Raw genomic sequence first — 7,594 nt, forward strand, 5'->3', positions numbered from 1 at the left:
ATGACAGAGAGAGACTCCGTCTAAAAAAATTAAAAAATTAAAAAAAAAATTTTTAAGTGTAGCAGGACGAGCCACAGACAAAACTCCTCAGACACGGGATTAAAGAAGGTAGAGGTTTTTATTCGGCTGGGATCATCCGCAGACTCGCGTCTTAAGAGCCGAGCTCCCGGAAAAAGAAATTCCTAGCCCTTTCAAGGGCTTACAACTCGAAGGGGTCCACATGAAAGGGTCATGATAGATCAAGTAAGCATGAGGACGTGACTGGGGGCTACATACATCAGCTAACAGAACAAAAAGTTTTACAATGCTTTCTCATATAATGTCTGGAATTTACAGATAACACCAGTAGTTTTAGTCAGGGGTTAATATTATTATTTTAACCACCAGGGCCAGGTGGTGGTGCCAAGGTCGTCTAGCTATTTATCTTACTTCTGTTTCTTTCCAACTCTTTGCTTTCTCCCTTTTCTCCTGTCTTATAAACTAGGGAAAAGGGGAGGTGGGGGAGAAGCTGGGAAGGACAACAGGAGAAGTGGTGGTCTCATTCCATAAAAGAAAAGGCTACAGGTCTGGGAGGCAGGTCAGACACTGCCAACGGCAACTGCAGCAAGAATAAGAAACAGAGTCCCTTCAAAGGAGCCAGGGTCACAGGTGCGCACCACGGGACTCCACTCCCGTGGAGACATGGCAGGGGTGCAAGGATAGAAATCAGATTAGTGATTATCAGAGACTGCCGGCAGGTGAGGGGGGTGCAAAGGGACACCAGGGCACTTTTTTTTTTTTTTTTGAGATGTTGTCTCACTCTTGTCACCGAGGCTGGAGTGCAGTGGCCTGATCTGGGCTCACTGTAACCTCTGCCTCATGGGTTCTAGCGATTCTCCTGCCTCAGCCTTCCAAGTAGCTGGGATTACAGGAGTGCACCACCACTCCCGGCTAATTTTTTCTATTTAGTGGAGATGGGGTTTCACCATGTAGTCAGGCTGGTTTTGAACTCCTGACCTTAGGTGATCCACCGGCCTCAGCCTCTCAAAGTACTGGGATTACAGATGTGAGCCACTGCACACCAGAACACATTTTGGGGTGATGGAAATTCCCATATGTTAATTATGGTGCTGCCGGGCGTGGTGGCTCACACCTGTAATCCCAGCACTTTGGGAGGCCGAGGCGGGCGGATCACGAGGTCAGAAGATCGAGACCATCTGGCTAACACGGTGAAATACCGTCTCTACTAAAAATAAAAAAAAGTAGCTGGGCGTGGTGGCGGGCGCCTGTAGTCCCAGCTACTTGGGAGGCTGAGGCAGGAGAATGGCGTGAACCCGGGAGGCGGAGCTTGCAGTGAGCCGAGATTGCGCCACTGCACTCCAGCCTGGGCAACAGAGCAAGACTCCATCTCCAAAAAAATTAATAAAAAGAAAGAAAGAGAGAGAGACAGAGAGAGAGAAAGAAAGAAAAGAAGGGAAGGAAGGAAGGAGGGAAGGAAGGAAGGTTTGGCCGCCGTGGCTCACGAAAGAAAAAGAAAGAAAAGAAAAGAAAGAAAGAGTATTGGCCTGTGGCGGTGGCTCACGCCTGTAATCTCAACATTTTGAGAGGCCGAGGCGGGCGGATCACTGAGGTCAGGGGTTCGAGACTAGCCTGGCCAACATGGTGGAATCCGGTCTCTACTAAAAATTCAAAAACTAGCCAGGTGTGGTGGTGGGCACCTGTAATTCCAGCTACTCGGAAGGCTGAGGCAGGAGAATCTCTTGAACCCGGGAGGTGGAGGTTGCAGTGAGCCGAGATCATGCCACTGCACTCCAGCCTGGGCAGAGCGAGACTCCATCTCAATAAATAAATAAATAAATAAATAAATAAATAAATAAATAAATAAATTTTAAAAAATTAGCCAGATGTGGTGGCGCGCGCCTGTTGTCCCAGCTAACCGGAGGCTGAGGCAGGAGGATAGCTTGAGCCCGGGAGATCGAGGCTGCAGTGAGCCGTGATGGGGCCGCTGCACTCCAGCCTGGGCAACAGAGCAAGACCCTGCCTCGAAAGAAAGCGTCCCAAGGCGCCTGGCTCACCGCTCGGAGCGCGCTCCCGGGTCGGCCTCCGCCCTCCAAGCCGGAGGGAGATGCTGTGGTCCTGCCGTCCGCCTGCATCCTCCGGTTCCTTTGGAGGGCAGGGGAGTGGAGCCCACAGGCTCTGACACCCTTACAGTCCAGCTCTGTGACTTGGGGAAGGGAGTGGCGCAGGAGCACGAAGCTGGAGTCCAAAGGAAGGTCCTTCCGTTCCCGCCCCCGACCCGGGATTCGCCGAAGCGACTGCGGAGGCGGGTCCCAGGCCTGCCCCAGGAGGGCGTGTCCGGGAGGGGGACCGATGCTTACGTCAGACAAGAGGGCGGGGGACTCGCGGGATTCGTGGGGAGGCGTGAGGGGAAAGAGCAGGGAACGGCGCTGGGGACGCGGCCGAGGCGCAGTGGGAGGGGGCCCAGGATTCTGGGTAGTTAGTCGGGGGGGCATACGCCTGAAGCTCGGTAGCGAGAAGTACTGGGGTCGCGGTGGGGGTCTTTGCAGAACCGCGGTGGAGCCTACTACCCGAGGGACAGGGTAGGGGGCGCGGCTGAGGCGAGTCGGGGTGTGAGGGGTGGGAGGCGCGGCTGAAGTGGGATGGAAGGGCGTGGAGAGGCGAGGGTGGGAGGCGTGGCTGAGGTGGGGTGAGAGGAAAGTAGCGAGGTGAGGGATATGGGAGGCAGAGGCGAGGGTGGGAGGGAGGTGGGGGTGAGGGGTGGGGTGGTGAGGGTTGGAGGAGGCGGAGGCGAGGGTGGGAGGGAGGTGGGGGTGGGGGTGGAGGAGGCGGAGGAGGGGTGAGGCAGATGAGGGTGAGGGGTCGGGGGATGAGGGGTGGAGGAAGCAGATGTGGCGTGGGAGGCAGGTGGGGGTGGGGGTAGAGGGTGAGGGTGAGGGGTGGAGGAGGCAGAGGTGAGGGTGGGAGGGAGGTGGGGGTGAGGGGTAGGGGGTGAGGGGTGGAGGAGGCAGAGGTGGGGTGGGAGGCAGGTGGGGGTGAGGGGTAGGGGAGGCGGATATGGGGTGGGAGGCAGGTGGGGGGGTAAGGGGTGGAGGAGTTGAAGGCTGGAGGGGTCAGTGGTTGGGGAGGAGGAGGCGCGGTGGGAGGCAGGTGGAAGCGTGAGGGGTGGGGAGACGGAGGCGGTTGGGAATGCATCTTGTGCCTGCGGAAATTGGGGAAATTCCCCAGAGGCGTAGGGGCTTGGGGCTGGGCTCCCAGATTTGGCCACGACCTGGCTGTAGCTATTCTGGGTCCTGGGAGAGACGGAACGTCCGGGCCTCACTGAGCTGTGGCCTCTGGGGTTCCCTGGGGCGGTGTGGGAAGGGGCCACGCTTTGCGTGAGAAATTATCTCAGGCTGGGCAGGCTGTGCCCAGCCAGCTGGTCCCCTTGCCCTCCAGGAGGTGTCTGGTCCCCTTTGGTCCCCTCTGGCCCTGTTTGAGGACCAGCCAGCATTTTTTCTTTTCTCCGCCACCTCAGTCTTCCTTGCTCCAGGAAGCCTGTGCTGCCTGCTAAACTGTCTTACTCGTATTTCTTTTCTGTGAGACTCAAGCACAATCTGCTCAGGGAAGCTTCATCTGGCCAGTTAGACATAGCCCCAGCCCTGGCTTGGGGCCAAGTTTCGGAATTAGTACAAAGAGAAGCAAAGGCTGCAGGTCCAGGCCCTGGCTTGTCTACACCGCTCCAGCCCCTACCCCCAGCATCCTCAAGTGTCCCATCTTTTTTTACTTTTAAGGCCAGGGCAGTTTCCACCTTCCAGACCCTGAAATCCTCTCTCCCAACTCTTTTTTTAATTTATATTATGCACAGGCTTTAGACATCTCTTGCACATGTGAGTTGGATTTTTTTCTACAAGAGATGCCAGTTTTATTTTTTAAAGCCAGTGGCAAAAATTTCAAACAGGCGGGGCACGGTGGCTCACGCCTGTAATCCCAGCACTTTGGGAGGCCCAGGCGGGTGGATCACCTGAGGTCGGGAGTTCGAGACCAGCCTGACCAATATGGAGAAACCCCGTCTCTACTAAAAATACAAGATTAGCCGGGCACAGTGGCACATGCGTGTAATCTCAGCTACTCGGGAGGCTGAGGCAGGAGAATCGCTTGAACCCAGGAGGCGGAGGTTGCGGTGAGCTGAGATCCTGCTATCGCACTCCAGCCTGAGCAACAAGAGTGAAACTGCGTCTCAAAAAAAAAAAAAAAAAAAAGACTGGGAGCGGTGGCTCACACCTGTAATCCCAGCACTTTGTGAGGTTGAGGTGGGTGGATCACCTGAGGTCAGGAGTTCGAGAGCAGCCTGCCCAACATGGCGAAACTCTGTCTCTACTAAAAATACAAAAAATCAGCCAAGCGTGGTGGCGGGCGCCTGTAATCCTAGCTACTTGGGAGGCTGAGGCAGGAGAATCGCTTGAACCTGGGAGGCAGAGGTTGCAGTGAGCCGAGATCGCACCACTGCATTCCATCTGGGCAATGAGCAAAACTCTGTCTCAAAAAATAATAATAAAAATAAAAAATAAAAAATAAAAAAATTTCAGATAGTACAAAGAATGCACCTTATGTGCCTTCCCATCCCTGACCTCTAGTTCCCTGCTCCAGAGGACACATCTGCTACATATTTTTGTGACCTCTCTTTGCTCTTATTAAAAATCTATCTGAAAATAAATTCAAATAAAAGAAACATTTATAAAAAGTTACAAAATGAAATCAAGCACAATAGGAAAGATAGGGTGTGAAGTCTGCTTGGGGTAGATTTTCATTAGGTGGACACTGGACTGAGTGAGGCTTCTTTTTTTGTTTGTTTGTTTCTTTTTTTTTTTTGAGACAGAGTCTGGCCCTGTTGCCCAGGCGGGAGTGCAGTGGCACGATCTCGGCTCACTGAAAGCTCCACCTCCTGGGTTCACGCCATTCTCCTGCCTCAGCCTCCCAAGTAACTGGGACTACAGGCGCCCACGACCACGCCCAGCTGATTTTTTGTATTTTTAGTAGAGACGGGGTTTCACCGTGTTAGCCAGGATGGTCTCGATCTCCTGACCTCGTGATCTGCCCACCTTGGCCTCCCAAAGCTTTTTTGGTTTCTTTTAATGGAGTCGGAGTCTTGCACTGTTTCCCAGGCTGGACTGCAGTGGTGCAATCTCGGCTCACTGCAACCTCTGCCTCCCAGGTTCAAGCAATTTTCTTACCTCAGCCTCCAGAGTAGCTGGGACTACAGGTGCATGCCACCATGCCCGGCTAATTTCTGAAGCTTCTTGAAATATGAATCCAGTGGTATTGAGATTGAGGAAGTCTTGCTTCCCTGCTTGATTCACTTCCCACTAAAAACACAGGCATTCTTCCCTACACAGGGGACTTTTTAAAACAAAGATAGAATTCACATACAATTCACAAATATAAAGTGTACATTTCATTGGTCTTTTAGTATAATTCACAGAGTTGCACAGCTGTCATCACAATCAACTTTAGAACATTTTATCTCCCGCAAAAGAAGCTTCGTACCTGAGCTGGGCGCATTGGCTCACGCCTGTAATCCCAGCACTTTGGGAGGCTGAGGTAGATGGCTTGAGTCTAGAAGTCTGAGACCAGTCTGCACAATATCGTGAAAACCTGCCTCTACAAAAAATACAAAAAAAAAAAAAAAAAAAAAAAAAAGACCCAGGTGTGGTGGCATGTGCCTGTAGCTACTTGGGAGGTCAAGGCAGGAGGATTCCCTGAGCCTGGGGAAGTCGAGGCTGCAGTGAGCCGTAATCACATGCCACGGCACTCCAGCCTGGGCGATGGAATGAGACCCTGTCTCAAAAAAATAAAAAAAGAAGTCTCATACCTTTTAGCAGTCAGTCCTCCTTTCTACACTCACCCCCCAACATCCCTTTGCCCTAGACAACCACTTTACCGTTCCCTGTTTTGGATGTTTCATATAAATGGAATCATGCAGATCACTTCTTGACCTTTCAGCTAAAATCAAGTGTAGTATCTATTCTTATCAGTTTGATGTGTCCCCTATCTGAGGATGTAATAAAAATAAAAATAAATAAATGGAATCATGCAATGTGTGATTTTTGTGACTGACTTCTTTCATTTAACCTAATTTTTCAAGTTTCTTCCATGCTGTAGTGTATATCAGTACTTAATTTCTCTTTTTGTGGCCAAATAATATTCCATTAAATGGATATGCCACATTTTATTTATCCATTCATCATCAGTTAATCATCATTTGGGGTGTTTCTATTTGGTTATTATGAATAATGCTGCTGTAAACATTCATGTACAAGTGTGTATGGACATATGTTTCCATTTCTTTGAGTACATACCTAGGAGTGGAATTGCTGGGTCATATGGTAACTACGTTTAATTTTTTTTTTTTTTTTGAGACAGAGTCTCGCTCTGTCACCCAGGCTGGAGTGCAGTGGTGCGATCTCGATCTCGGCTCACTGCAAGCTCCGCCTCCCAGGTTCACGCCATTCTCCTGCCTCAGCCTCCCAAGTAGCTGGGACTACAGGCGCCTGCCACCACGCCCGGCTAATTTTTTTTTGTATTTTTAGTAGAGACAGGGTTTCACCGTGTTAGCCAGGATGGTCTCAATCTCCTGACCTCATGATCTGCCCGCCTCGGCCTCCCAAAGTGTTGGGATTACAGGTGTGAGCCACTGCACCCGACCCTTTTTTTTTTTTTTTTTTTTTTTTGAGACAGTCTTGCTCTGTTGCCCAGGCTGCAGTGCAATGGCAGGATCTCAGCTCACTGCAACCTCCGCCATCCGGATTCAAGCAATTCTCCTGCCTCAGCCTCCGCAGTAGCTGGGATTACAGGCATGTGCCACCATGCCCCGCTAAGTTTTTTTTTTTTTTTTTTTTGAGACACGGTTTTGCTCTGTCTCCCAGGCTGGAGTGCAATGGGGCGATCTCGGCTCACTGCAACCTCCGCCTCCCGGGTTCAAGTGATTCTCCTTCCTCAGTCTCCGGAGTAACTGGGATTACAGGCGTCCGCCACCATGCCCGGCTAATTTTTGCATTTTTAGTAGAAACAAGGTTTTGCCATGTTGGCCAGGCTGCTCTCGAACTCCTGACCTCAGGTGATGCGCCTGCCTCGGCCTCCCAAAGTGCTGGGATTACAGGTGTGAGCCACCGTGCCCAGCCCCGTTTCCCATTTTTAAAAGGTCACTTCAGTTGCTATAAGGAGAAATGGATTATGAGTGTGGGGCAAGAGTGAAGCAGGGAGACCAGTTTGGAGGTGGCTGCAGTTGCCCAGGGGAGCAATGATAGTGGCTTGGACCATGCAGAAAGACAAATTTTGGGGGAAGAGCTGATGCCAGGTTTTGGGAGTGAGGGAGAGGGATTCCTAGGGCTACTTCGGTGGTCGTTGAGTCCCCAAGCTCCAAGACTGAGTCCAGACCAGGGCCCCATCAGTGGTGAGGTCTGATTTTAGCAGTGCATGCCCACCTCCTTGTTTCCACCTGCTGGCTGGTGCTTGGAGCACCTTTAGGGGAACTTTAGCCATCAGAGTCCTGGGGTCAGGAGGCTGGGGGAAGGTCCTGGGAGGTGGGAAAGTCCCCCAACTGCTGGGTGGATGGGTG

General features: G+C 51.8%; 1 pseudogene; it reads left to right on the top strand.

Moving 5' to 3' along the window:
• Nucleotides 1-5,959: 5,959 nt before the first annotated feature.
• LOC115831669 lies at nt 5,960-6,070 on the top strand (annotated as a pseudogene).
• The last annotated feature ends 1,524 nt before the right edge of the window (nt 6,071-7,594 follow it).

Source organism: Nomascus leucogenys, chromosome 19 (assembly GCF_006542625.1).
Source record: "Nomascus leucogenys isolate Asia chromosome 19, Asia_NLE_v1, whole genome shotgun sequence".
Taxonomy (NCBI): domain Eukaryota; kingdom Metazoa; phylum Chordata; class Mammalia; order Primates; family Hylobatidae; genus Nomascus; species Nomascus leucogenys.